Below are 14,731 nucleotides of genomic sequence, written 5' to 3'. Positions count from 1 at the left end.
CAGTCCTAAGTGCTCTGTGTTCTGCCTACACAGGAGCCAGGAGCAAACCCAGCCTGAGGCTCTGTCGCCCTCCATTGGCAGTGGCTCCAGCAGAGCATGGAGCCATGGCATGCGATGGCTTCCTGGAAGCCAATGCAGCCCTCCAGTTGCAAAAGGCATAGCTGGATTCCCAAAGGTCAGGGCTGCCGGTCTGGCACAGTCATGCACCCACCAATATACCATCATAGACAGCTCTCACCATGACCAGTCACAGAAAATCTACCTGATATCTTAGTGAGTCTGTTCCCTTCCTCTTATAGATGCAGCAGTACCAAGAAAACCTCAGGTCCAAGTTCTCAGGGGATCGTGCATGTCACCCTCCCGGTTTTATACCTGGTGGGGAAGACAGAAAGGTGGACGTGGCTTTTTTCCCCATAACTGGGGATAATAGTGAGGCCAGGTTTAGGCTGTGGTGGCATTAATGGGTCTTTGTCTCTTTTAACATCTCAGCCTGTTTCTGGAAAGAACAGCCTATGTTTTGTAAGAGTTCTGAGTGGTAGGATGCTAATTAGCAATTATAAATTTAATGGGAGGGCATCAGCTCCCACCTGGCTGAAGTTCAGATCTGTGCAGACAGACACTGATGACAAGCAGCCCTGGCTTAGGGGAAAGGCAACTTGTCAGTCATGAGTTATCCCCTATACCATGTGTTGGAAGCATATCCAGAGGCTGATGTCATGTCACTTGCTACTCACTTTACCTTTGGTCACTGGCCTCTCTTGCCCAGAGCCCCTGCTCCAACTTTCTCCCAGGAATTCCATTACCTCTGCTTCAGTGCTGCCTTCTCCTGGATGTCACCTCTGTGCTATTGGTTCCAGAAAAAAATATGCATTTTATAGGGACGTGAAGGTAGGTGCACTGCTCTGGAATCACTTCCATTCAGTTTAACCTGGAGCCCATCTCTGTGATAAGCACATCCACTCCCCTTGCAAAGACATCGCCGCCAAGTGATCCTGTGGTTTGCCAGGCCCTCCACCTTCCCTGCAGGCTCTTCACTCAGGGCCATGTTAGAGAGGAACAAAGAAGTGGTGGGGGGTCACCCTAAAGGATAGAGCAGGTGCCTAAATCATCTAGGCAGAAGGTTAGTTCCCAAAGAGACTGTTAGTTACTGGCTTGGGCTAAGGTTACCTGACTGAACTAAAATGTATGGTTTTCTGTCCAACTCCATCTTCCAGGAATAAAAGGGTCGCATGACGAAGAGAAAATCTATTACAGAGAATTGTCCTTGAACTATAATTTCACTGCATATATCATTTTAGTATGAGAAAATGTATGCCCCCACTGAAAACATACAAGCAGCAACCTCAGAGAGGGATGGGAGGGTTAAAGGAGATGGGTGCCCAAGGCTCCTGGCTTTGTGTGAATGCTCAAAAAGTAGCTGCAATTATTATTTTTATCAAAATGAAGTTTACAATGACTCTGCTTTGAACATCATAGAAGTTAAAAGAGACCTTCCCAGGGCTGTGTCTTACCCCACTCACGTCAGTGTCCAGGAATGCAGAGAAATGGCCTGACATTCACAGCTTGTCAGTCAATTCCATGACTGGGGCCAGAATCCCCAGTCACTAGCAGTCTCATTGGTGGACTGCAGTCCCAGGTGTTGTGGAAGAGGGCAGGGGATGGAGGAGGGCAGGCACAGTTCAGAGGAGAGCTGCCTACTCTTATTTATGAATTTGACCCTCCCCAGATTCCAGGGACAGAAGTTTAGACTTTCCCCAGTCCAGGCTGGCTAAGGGCAAGATGATTAGAAGAGAACCTGGGCCATGCAGAGGAAGCCACCATGTATATTAAAGACCTGGGTTCCAGGGAGCTAGTAATGTTCTGTTCTTGATCTGGGTGCTGGTTACAAAGGTGTGATAACTTTCTAAAAAATCCTCAGGTTGTATATTTAGGATTTGTGCAGTTTCCTGCACTTATACTTTGATTAAAGATTTATTTTTTAAAATCACCAAAAACCAAATACCCTCCCACACAACCTCTGGATTCTTCCCTGCACCAACCTGCTGGGCAGAGATGCGCATCCTTGCAGCCGTTGCTGTAAATTGTCTAGTTTGTTTGCTGATCTACTTAAGAAACAGAATCCCATTCTGTTGCCTAGGCTGGAGTGCATAGCTCGCTGCAGCCTCAAACTCCTGGGCTCAAGCGATCCTCCCATCTCATCCTCCCAAGTGGCTGAGACTACAGGTATGTGCCAGCATGCCTGGCTATAAACTGTCCTGTTTAATCCAAGTCATTGAGAGATTGGGTCAGGCCAGTCAGGACTCCCATGGGATATCTTACTCTTTCACTGCAAAACTCAGAGTCTGACCTTGATTCATTCTTTCATTTATTTAACATGTTTATATGCACCACATGTTTATACTCATCAGATGCTAAACTGGACTTCCCATCCCTCACCCTGAAACCTGCCTGACCTCCATTAGCCGATACATCACCATCTACCCAGACACAGAGTCCAGGAGCTGTGATTCCACCTCTAGTCTACCCCACCTTTCTGGTTTACAAGAGCCAATCAGTTATGCTTCATATTCTGCTTTGGAAAATTCATCAGACTCCAGCTCTTCCTCTCCAACCACATGGCCTGTCCCTCATCCTCTCACTCATGGGCCATCACAGTGGCCTCCTACCTCGTGTCTCTGTCTGCAGCCTTCATGGCCTTGAAGATGACCTCTGATATGGTTTGGCTGTGTCCCCATCAAAATCTCATCTTGAATTTTAGCTCCCATAATTCCCATGTGTTGTGGGAGGGACTCAGTGGGAGGTAATTGAATCATGGGGGCAGGTCTTTCCCGTGCTATTCTCATGATAGTGAATAAGCCTCACAAGATCTAATGGTTTTATAAAGGGGAGTTCTCCTGCACACATTCTCTTTGTCTGCTGCCACGTAAGACGTGACTTTACTCTTCCTTCACCCTCCACCATGATTGTGAGGCCTCCCCAGTCATGTGGAACTGTGAGTCAATTAAACCTCTTTCCTTTATAAATTACCCAGTCTCAGGTGTATCTTTATTAGCAGCATGAGAACAGACTAATACAACCTCCTATGCCAACATCAGAGATAGGGTCATTCATCATCCAAGACCATCAATTCCTCCTGACTGCCCATGGAGAGAGGGTCTACATCTCTCTACTTGCCAACAAGGCCCTTCATGATCCAAGCGCACTTCCCACTGCATTCCTCCATTCACCTACCACCAACTGCGATGGGCCACTCTCCACTCCCCATGGACATCTAACACATTTTTATTTCCATGACTTGGCTCACACTATTCTTCCAATACCAGATACTCTCCCCACTTGCCCATCTTTTGACACTTCACTTAGCCTCCAGGACTCTGCTGAGAAGTGACCTCCTTTGAGAAGCCTTCCCTAATCCCTTGGTCAGCTCTAATTGCCTCTTCACTCAGCATCTACCACATGCTGGTAGTCCTTTAATACCATTTTGCCTTGTCTTGCCATGATTGTTACACAATCAGAAACACCAGCTGGGTCACCCTACAAAATAGTTTCAGAAACTGGACCTTTCCAGCCACTTCTAAGACTGCTGGACACTCTGTCCAAGTCACCACATCTCTTGCTGGGATTTTCACAACTGTCCCCTAATTGTTCTCCTTTTATTTTATTCTGGTCTCCTCCTCCACAAGATCTCTTCTTTAAAGACTGGTGCTGCTAAAGATCTCAGGGCATATTAATCTTCAGTGTAAAGTCTCTCTCAGAATAAAATCCAAAGTCCTCACCATGGGATGCAAGGTTCCTGGATCCATAAACCAAAACCAAGGCAACTCTCTCCAAGGTCCTACAGGATGGGTCCAGTCACTTCTCTATAAGATCCTATGAGACAGAGCCCAGTCACCTCTCTACAAGGTCCTATAGAACAGGACCCAGTCACATCTCTACGAGGTCCTACCGGACAGGTCCCTATCACCTCCTTACAAGGTCCTATAGGACAGGTCCTTGTTACCTGTCTCCAAGGTCCTACGGGATGTGTTCCTATCACCTCTTTATAAGGTCGTACAGGAAGGGGTCCAGTCACCTCTTTACAAGGTCCTATGAGACTGGGCCCAGCCATCTTTCTACAAGGTCCTACAGGAAAGGGCCCTGTAGCCTGTCTCCAAGGTCCTATGGGATGTGTTCCTATCACCTCTCTACAAGATCTTATGGGATGGGCCCAGTCACCTCTCTACAAAGTCCTATGGGACAGGGCCCTGTCACCTCTCTATAAGGTCCTATGGCATGGGCCCTGTCGCCTGTCTGCAAGGTCCTATGGGACAAGGTCCTGTCACCTGTCTACAAGGTCCTACAAGACAGGGCCCTGTCACCTCTCTACAAGGTCCTACAGGAAAGAAGTGAATAGTTTTGGTTTTATATCTCTTTTAAGTTTCATAGATATTTGACCCAAAGAAAGCACTCAAAGTTGGGTAGAGAAAAGCCAGGAGGGCTTCCTGGAAGAAAAGGCTTTTGAGCTAGATTCTGAAGGAAGTATAGCAAAACAGAGAAAAAGCAGGGAGAAAATTCAATGAGGAGAGCCCACAGGAACAAAGACATGGAATCAGGATAGAGCTTCACCCATGTGGGGCAAACCCTGGGCTCAAATAGGGGGTTAATAATAAGTGAAGTTGGTACCACACATTTATCCTCTTTTTCTTTTACACTTCCCAGAGCTTCAGTGGAGGCTTCAGAGAGGGCTGTCACCTCTCTACAGGCTTCTCCTCAGCAAGGGCCAGCCATCTCTCTGACCTCAGCTCCTACCTCCACCCAGCCCCAACTCTTTCATGGGGACCCTTGGCCCCTGGGTAAGGCCTCAACCACACCACCATGATGATGCCACCACTTCAGAGCCTTGGCGTTTGCCATTTCCTTCACCTGGCAAGTCCTGCCTCCCCTTCTTGCTGCTCCTTTGGGTTATTCATTCTCATGCATCGTAAGGAAGGCTTTACCACATCTCTCCTCAACCCTCCCCGCATACTCCACTTTCCTTCTTAGTTCTCCACAGCACCTACGACCCCTAACATGCTATGTTTCTCTCTTTGTGTTTGTTGATGGTGATCAGAATTTCAGCTCCCTGAGAGCAGAGACCTCGTTTTATTAGCTGTTTCTTTCCAGGGCCAAAAACGGCACTTGGCTCATAGGAGGTGCCCAGTTATTATTTGTAGTGAATGAATGAATAACGCACACATCTGTTCCCCATCACTATATGATGTTAGTAAGAAATATTTTGGCTTCCCAGGACAGAAAGCCAATTTAAACTAGCCCAAACAAAAAGGGACATGGACTGGCTCACAGAATCCATGGGCAGAGTCCACGTGGCAAGAGATATGGAAGGTGGCAATTCTCACGGTTTATATCTAATAGCTTGAGCTGCCAGAGAATAAGCCACTCAGTTTCATTTCCAAAAATCCCAAGGAAGAAAACTGATGTGTGCTGCTCAGGTCAGGCACCCATCCCTGGACCAATCAACTGTAGGCCAGGGCAGTGCCACAGCCTTCATGTGAATAAGAGAGGGAGGGAAGGGCAATGCCTAGAAGATGAGGGCATGGTGGGAGGGGAAACTGGGCAGACAAGCCCAGAGATGCCCATGATGAATGAGTGACCTGAAGTCTTAGCAACCCTTGCATACCCCAGAAGAGTCTAACACCGTGCTTGCCTTTCAGTAGGACACTTTAGTAAGCGTCTGCTGTTATTGAATCACCGGTGCTGCTAATGTATCTATTATTCTTTGAGAAGCAGGATGAAGGAAGCCAATTATATAGGAGGCCTGATGCCTGCCCTCAGAGAGCCTACAAACGACTGAATTATGTCCAAGCTTGTTCTAGTGGTAGAAGCCTTTCTGCTGAGGCCTAAATGTAAAACACTTCATGATGGTGAGCAGGGGATGGTCGAAGCAAGGGTTGGAGGTGGGGTGGGTCCCCTGTTCATTTGTTTATCCCTCCAGGCCTTGCCATCCCCCACCCCCAGGAGAAGCAGGCTCTGCACAGAAACCATAGGACCCCATAGATCCCAGTTTGAAACCCACCATCTCGGGCCATGAGTGCCCTATGGGCAAGTTTATGTCTCTTTCATCTTTCTGTCCCTAGTTCCCAGCTCAATAAAAAATATATGTATGTATTGGTTGATTCTTTCAGTGAAAGATTGAAAGATTTCAATCTCTTGTGAAATACCTGAAGAATCATCATCACAAAGCACATGAGCAAATGCATAGTTTTGATTATATATCTCTTTTAAGTTTCATAGATATTTGGCCCAAAGAAAGCACTCAAAGTTGGGTAGAGAAAAGCCAGGAGGGCTTCCTGGAAGAAAAGGCTTTTGAGCTAGATTCTGAAGGAAGTATAGCAAAACAGAGAAAAAGCAGGGAGAAAATTCAATGAGGAGAGCCCACAGGAACAAAGACATGGAATCAGAATAGAGCTTCACCCATGTGGGGCAAACCCTGGGCTCAAATAGAGGGTTAATAATAAGTGAAGTTGGTACCACACATTTATTCTCTTTATCTTTTACACTTCCCAGAGCTTCAGTGGGGGCAGACTGGGATCCAGCAAGAATGCCAAAGCAGCCATCTCATGATGTTTGACAACATTTGTCTGAGCTGTTTCATGTTTAACATGTCTTCCAACTCTGTAAAATTACAGAATGGAATATGAAAGATGGCATCTCATTCTATTGCTGGTGAAAAGGATGAAAAAAAAAAAGACACCACTTGTTTTTTTCATTCATGCAGATGATATTGGTTGAGCACCTATTATGTTCTTAAGCACGATACTAGACGCAAGCGATATCAAGTTGGCTAAGACTCTCCAACAACCATGCTTTGGGCTGATAGATGTGTGAACAAACAACTACTGGTGGTGATCGCTGTAATGGAAGAAGGTGACACAGGTGCAGAGGAGGAAATGGCTAACTTCCAGAGAAGCCAGGTAAGGCCTCAAGGTAGAAGCAACCTCTGAACTGAATCTTGAGTTTTTTCCGTAAAGGACCATATAGTAAATATCTGAAGCTTTGCAGGCCGTACGGTCTCTGCTGCAACTACTCAACTCTGCCACTGTAACACAAGGTCAGCCACAGACAATAGATAAATGAACGGGTGTGACTGTGCACCAAAAGTTACGTTATTTGTGGACACAGAAATTTAAATTCTGTATAACTTTCATGAGTCAGGAAACGTCATTCTTCTTCTGGCATTTTTCGGCCATTAAAAAATACGTTTTTCACCAACCCGATGCTTAAAAATGAAAACACAAAAACTTTCTTGGCTCATGGGCCACAGGAAAACCAGGTAGTGGGACAGATGTGACCCGCGGGTGGTGATTTGCAGACCCCTGTCTTAAAGGATGAATTGGCATACCCCCGGTGAAGATGGAGTTACGGGTTAGTAATGAGAGTAAAGGGGGGGTCTCTGCAGTGTAAGGTCCTTAGCCAAGTCTCAGAAACACATAAAGAAAGAGTCTATTTGGGAAATCGAGGTCTGTTGTGAGAGTGAGACCTGGGGTCCGGGTTGAAACTGGAAAAGTCAATAGTCAACATTTTTTATATGCCCACTATTGAACACATCATTATTTTAAAATTATACTACATAAAATTACAATTAAATAAATTACATTTAAAAGAAAATTGGCCAGGCCCAGTGGCTCAAGCCATAATCCCAAACTTTGGGAGGCTGAGGTAGGCAGATTGCTTGAGCCCAGGAGTTCAAGACCAGCCTGGGCAACATAGCAAAACCTCGTCTCTACTAAAATTACAAAAATTATCCAGGAGTGTTGGCGCACCTGTAGTCCAAGCTGCTTGGGAGGCTGAGGTGGAAGGATGGCTTAAGCCCAGGAGATGGAGTTTGCAGTGAGCTGTGATCACGCCACTGCACTCTAGCCTGGACGACAGAGTATGACTCTGTCTCAAAACCAGAAATCACACACACCAAATAAAGATAATAAATACTCAAAAACTCATCACTTCCTCATTATTTCTGATATTTTACTATTATGTTTGCCTGTGAGATTATTTACCTCTAGTGCATCCACATAATGGAGATGCCATGACATGCTACTGTTTCTCTTCCCAACTCTGTATTCTGCTACTTCACATGGGTAGCTCGACCTTGGCCATGATGGGGATATTGACACTACAGGAATTGACAAAGGCTATAATGTAGGGCTTCTTTTTAGTCCCCCAGAGAATCAGTGGTTAAGCCTTTACCACTGACTGCAAGCAAGAGAAAATTAAGTCCAGGACTTAAGTAATGATGGCAAAAGTGGAGAGAAGGGGGATGACTGGGATAGAATTAGACTCAACCAGGTAGCTTTGGAGGAATGAGGGAGAAGCGGAAGAGAAGGATACCTCCAAGGCCTAGAAAGCTATTTATAAAGAAGCACTTTGAGAACTAGACTTGGCTCGGTACTTCCTCCACACGCCTTCTCATTGAACAACCCCAGAAGGAAGTGTGGGAGCTCCAAGCCCCAGGCCCCTGGCAGCTGGCGCAGCAGCAGGAGGCACGGAACCCTTGCCTAAGATCACCCGAGGAGGTGTTGCTATGGCCAAGCCCCCAGCGTTCCAATCCCCCTGCACCACAGGCCCGTGTCTGTGTATGTTTACATCTCATATATAGCTCCGTGCAGAGCTGTGTGGGCACCCACAGTACTCCACGAGCGGTCTGTGTGTATTTATAACCACACAGCCATGTGTGGACAGCCCCACATATAGATCTCACCTCCATCACTTCACACATCCCTGAGGTGCCTGGGGCCTGCTTCCTGACCTCACATCGGGGGCTGTGCGCCTGCTAATTGACTCTGATGGGAACCGTGCCCTGCCAGCCAAAGGCATGCAGCCCACCTCCCACAGCCAGCGCCTGCTACCTCCCACCGCCCTTGGGGGCCGGACCTTCCTGGTAAAGCTGTATGAGAAGCAGCTATAAACATGCCGCAGGCTGACCTGCATATGGAAATGAAGCTCGCGGTTTGCCTGGCGCCCAGCCACAGGCCTGTGGCCTCACTACCGCCAAGTATGTTTAGCATGAACTTCGTTCACTTTGCCCCCCTCCACTCCTTTTCAGTCCCTCTCATCTGCTGTCCTGTCTTACTCTCAGTTTGGGGTGCCTCTTTCCAGGCTGGAGTCTTATCCTCAATGCTGCACGGAGGGCTTGGCCTCATCACCCCCCATCTGACAATAAGAACAACAATATAATCGTAGCTTGCAATTTCTGTGCTGGGCACTTCATGTCCATTATCATGCTGAATACACATGGAGGCCCCATTTTACAAACAAGGAACCTAAGGCTACAACAGGGTCATTTGGTGGGGAGATCAGGAAGGAAGAAGTCAAGGTTGGCAGAGTGGTTGGGGCTCCCTGAGCTGCACATGCTATGCTGGGAGGGCCTCTGGATGTAGGAGAAAGACAAGGAGGCCATCACTAGGCCAGTGATGGCCGAGTAGAGAGAAGGGGATGATTGGCATAGACTCGGCATCAACCAGGTAGCTTGGCAGGATGAAGGAGGAGGAAGAGGAAAAGAAGGATGCTTCCAAGCCAGAGAAAGAACTATTTATAGAGGACACTCAGTCTTTTTCCAATCGAGAGTGGCGCAAAGACCATCCAAGAGGCTGTAATGGGAGGAAGATGCCATTCTGGGGGCACAGGCTGCTCCTGGTTGGTCAAGGTGCTTACTCTTAGACAGTGCCAGGCTCAGCTTCCTAAGGGATCTGATCTGGAAGCTTATATTGAAGACACGGCCTGAACAGTTGCCCTGGACGTGCTTCAGGAAGGTCAGTCCATCATTTCCTCACCATTTCACAACCTTCCCTGAGGTGGGATCCAACCACCTTGGGGAGAGGAGATGGGAGAGGTAGCCATAAGACTTCTCTTGTTGTCAATGGACAGCAGCCTAGGGAGGCTTTCCTGGGCTTTGTTCTCTCAATGCCCCAACATAGGCTGAAGTTAACCAAGGTTGGAGTTGCGGTCATCTCCTACTTTCATTTGGCATGTCATTGTCCTTTGCAGGCTTACCCTTACCCATAAACATGTATGTCAGCCCCTCCCTCCCTCCTTCCTTACCTTTTTCTTTCCTCCTTCCCTTCTTCCTATTCATTTTTTCTACAATTTAACAGAATATTCTTTTTTGAGTTGAAGCACTATCAACGTCCTTATGACCTCCATCTATTTGCTCCTGTGTCTGCCCTCTGGGGCCCTAGCTACCCTGTGGAATAGGTTCTTTTGCTATCCCCATTTTAGATATGGAGAATTGGAGGCTCAGGAGGATTAAGTAACTTGCCCCATGTTTCACAGCCAACAGGTAGCAGAGGTAGGAATTGGACCCAGGTAGCCTGATGCAAAAGCCAGTTCTCTTAACCACCAGGATGCACTGGTTTTTCTCTGTCTTCCATTTGCAAATCTTCAAATATCTTCTCAAAGGTCATCTCATCCAGCTCCCTGCTTTTAAGCAGGAATGCCTTAACCATGTATGTCCACTTTATGTCTTTCAGAGGCCTTAGAGATTCAACCACAAAAGAGAGATAGTGAAATAAACTATGCTGAGCATCACCAGGAACCAGGAACCATGTGCACCATCTAGCTACATTACTTGCAGTCACCCATTTGGGGATCTTCCCTAAATCAGCCTCCCATCCCTCCTAGCACTCCTGCAGCATGTCTCCCCTAATTCTGTGCTGGTAGATCCCCACTGCATACCTTCCATCCCCCACTCCCAAGCGTTGGGTCATAATAAACCCAGCTGAAATACAAGTCCAAGCCCTGCCTATTGTCATCACCGTAAACAGCCTGGACCCGAAGGCTGCCTCTCTCACTCCCCAGAAGATTAATAAATCAGATTCAGACGCCTATTGTTCTGGACACAGTCAGAATCAATTGCAGGATTTTAAATCTCTCAGCACAGAGCAGCTGGCTGGCAACAAGAGGCCCCGCAATGTCTCTGGGAAAGCTAGCCAGGGACGGAAATAAGAAAGAGAAAAAGGGAAGATCAAATAATCAATAGTTACCACACACTCTTGGCTATCACACAGTATTGCTCAGGAGGCTGGTCCCCAACTTTATTGTGAGTCACACATAGAAAAGAGACGAGGAGGAAGCAGAAAGTCCGACTGGGAAGAGAGGAGGCCAGAAAGAGCCAGGTCTGGTGGACCCAGGGTTAGCCCTCAGATGGGTAGGACTGCTCCACACCCACCTCCTAACCTCACCGATGGCTAATTTCATCTGCAAATGTTTGAATCTCTCAAAAGTGAGCACTCACTGCCCAAAGCCGCACAGTGAATTCTAGCTTAGGATCCCAGAATTCCCAAGAAGAATTCATAGAAATCCTTGTATCTTAGATTCATTCCCACTCCCTTGCCACCCACAACTCCTAGACTTTGGTTTTGTTGTTTTGTTGTTGTTGTTGTTTTTTAATCCCTTACTCCCATGGGAGATATAGTGTGCCCACCACTGCCGCCTGAGTGGCTGCTAGCATTTTCCCTAGCTGTTTATGTGGAAAATCATAAAAATATTTGGTGGCCAAAAAAAGAGAGGAGAAATGCTTTGGTGGTCTGATGCAACAGAATTCCTTTGGTGGGGGAAGGAAGCTGGATGTCTTATTCTAATCCAAAAGCATGCATAAATGCTGTATTGATTGAAGAGTACTAGGTAGAATGCACGTTCTTCTCAGAGACCTGCCCCCCACCCAACCCTCTCCAAGCAGACAAAAGCACTGTTGGCAGCTGGCAGAGTGTAAGTCACTTATAACCCGGCCACAGGGTTTGGGAAGAGCTGAAAGAAGAAATTCTTGCAGGCTGTGCTCCACCCTGAGTCTGGTATTATGCTCCTGCCCTGGTGGCTTAATTCCCTTGGCTGCAAGAGGAGGCAAGGATGCTGATGCTGATGATGGTGATGGTTGTGGTGGTGATCCAGATATTGCTGTTGCTGCTGCAGCTGATGTTGATTTTTTTTAACGTGCTGCACGTTATGTTATAGTTATGAAGCCTCTCTGTATACATTCTCTCCTTTGATGTTCATAGTGACTCCCCGTGGGAGGCAGATCAGGTATCATATCACATCACACCCATTTCACAGGGGAGGAAAATGAAGCCCAGAGAGACAAAGTGTCTTGCCCAAGAGAACACAACTTGCCAATGCCAAACCCTGCAGATCAGCTTTACACCATGTTGACTTGAGCTCTGAACAGCACAGTCCAAGGGATTCGTAATGCAAGCTACATATGGCATTTAATATTTTCCAGTAGCCCCATTTTTAAGGTTACAAAAAAGCAAGTGAAATTGATTTTTAATAGTATATATAATATAACCCAATATATCCAAAATATTATCATTTCAACATGTAATCAATGCAGACATCATAATTGTGATGTTTTACCTTCTTTGTTTTAATACTAGGTATTTGAAATCTAATGGGTATTTTTCACTTTGAGCACACCTCATTTCAGACTAGCCACATGTGGCTGATGGCTATGTTACTGGCCAGCCCAAATCTGGCCAGTATTTGTACGATGCAAAAGTCAGTTATCTTAACCACCAGGACGCACTGGTTTTTCTCTGTCTTCCATTTGCAAATCTTCAAATACCTTCTCAAAGGTCATCTCATCCAGCTCCCTGCTTTTAAGCAGGAATGCCTTAACCATGTTAGCAGGAATTGACAGTGTCTTTGATGCCAAGTGTATTTTTGAGAAAAACCTCAAAGAGAGGAAAGCAGGATCATTGCTTGATTCATCTTTATTCATTAAGAGGAAAAACTTTCATCTCAACTTCACCTCTTTCTAGTCATGCAGACAAGAAGCAAAAATTATTTCAGTTGACAAACTGTGTTTTTCCTCCTCTTTCCACCCTCTTTTCCTTATTCTCTTCTTTCTCCTCCTTCTTCTTAATCATCATCTGCTAAAACATCTGATCCAGATATTAGCACTGAGTGATTAGCAATCATCTATAAGCAGCACCTTGGTCTACCTTCCGAAGGGTTTTTTGAACTGCACCCTAATTATACATAGTGCTACATGAGGCACAGGGCAGAGATAATGATCCTTCCAAGAACACTGGGCACTAGAAAAGGAGGAGGAGGGAGGGAGGAACAGATGGAGGGAGGGAGGGAGAGGGAGGGAAGGAAAGGAGGAAGGGAAAAAAGTATACCAGGTTCAATAGTACCCCACCCCGCAAAACTCATGTTCACCCAGAGCCTCAGAATGTTACCTTATTTAAAACTAGGATTTTTGCACATGTAATGAAAAGATAAGGACATTGTGGTGGGTCCTAAACCAATGACTGATGTCCTTAAAAGAAAGATATGTGGACACACACAGAAGACACAAGTAAGAACACCGTATTAGTCCACTCTCACACTGCTAATAAAGACATACCCAAGACTGGTAATTTATAAAGGAAAGAGGTTTAATGGATTCACAGTTCCGCATGGCTGGGGAGGCCTCACAATCATGGCTGAGGATGAAGGAAGAACAAAGAGACGTCTTACATGGGGGCGGGCAAAAAAGAGCATGTGCAACGGAACTCCCCTTTATAAAACCATCAGATCTCATGAGACTTACTCACTATCACGAGAACAGTATGGGAAAAGTGGCCCCATGATTCAATTATCTCCACCTGGCCCCATCCTTGACATGTGGGGATTATTACAAATCAAAATGAGATTTGGGTGGGGACACAGCCAAACCATATCAAACACTATGTAAAGACAGAAGTGGGGATTGAGCGATATGTCTACAGGCTGCCTTTGACCACAAGAAACCAGGAGAGTGGCATGGAACAGATGATCCCTCAGAGCCTCCAGAAGAATCAACCCCACCACCCTCTTGATTTTGGACTTCAGGTCTCCAGAGCCATGAGAGAATATATTCCTGTTGTTTTAAGCCACCCAGTATGTGGCAATTTGTTATTGCAGTCCTAGGGGACTGATACAGAAAGGAAGTGCCAAATCAGGCATGCTTTCTTGTGAAAAATCAGTAAAGACACATGATCAAAAAAAGGCTGCAGTTGAGAACATGAACTTAGGGGCAGCTTCCCTATCCACTCTCTCCCTGCTGCTCATGAAATCATATCAGCTTCCCTCACCTTCCCCACTCTCAGTTGCCCATTCTGGTAGTTACACTTGAGCCCCAGGTTTCCTATGAAAAGGTAAAGCCTTAAAATGAAGGGTTTAAGTAATTCAAATATTGTCCTATAAAAGAGGGAACAACTTATTCTGGGTGACTTTTGAGGGCAGAGTGAAGACCAAAGAGTAAGAGAGGAAAGCAAATCTCGACTCTGCTTGTAGAATTTTTGGACAAGCAGAACTGGTCCATGGTAAGAGGGATGCCTGGCATGCATGCCTCTAATGAAAGCTGGTCTTGGGGGCATCATAAGGAAGTTAGGGGGATTTCATCTTTCTGCCATCATCAAAGGAATTTCTATTCAAAAAGGAAAATAAGCTGGATGGTCACAGGGCCCTCTTCCATCTGAAAGCTGACTATGTGATTCTGAGTCAGAATAGTTTTCATCAATACAGAGGCAGTACAGTTCTGAAGAGGTTGAGGGAGACAGTGACTGTCTCATAGGCCAGACTCAGATGAGACACTGACATGGACCATATATGGATGGGACACTGATGCGGACCTTATACAGATGGGACACTGACGCAGACCATGTACGGAGAGGACACTGACACAGACTGTATACGGACGGGACACTGACACAGACTGTATACGGACGGGACACTGACA

This window comes from Piliocolobus tephrosceles, chromosome 16 (genome assembly GCF_002776525.5).
Source record: "Piliocolobus tephrosceles isolate RC106 chromosome 16, ASM277652v3, whole genome shotgun sequence".
Classification (NCBI taxonomy): Eukaryota; Metazoa; Chordata; class Mammalia; order Primates; family Cercopithecidae; genus Piliocolobus; species Piliocolobus tephrosceles.
This window is presented reverse-complemented; position numbering follows the sequence as displayed.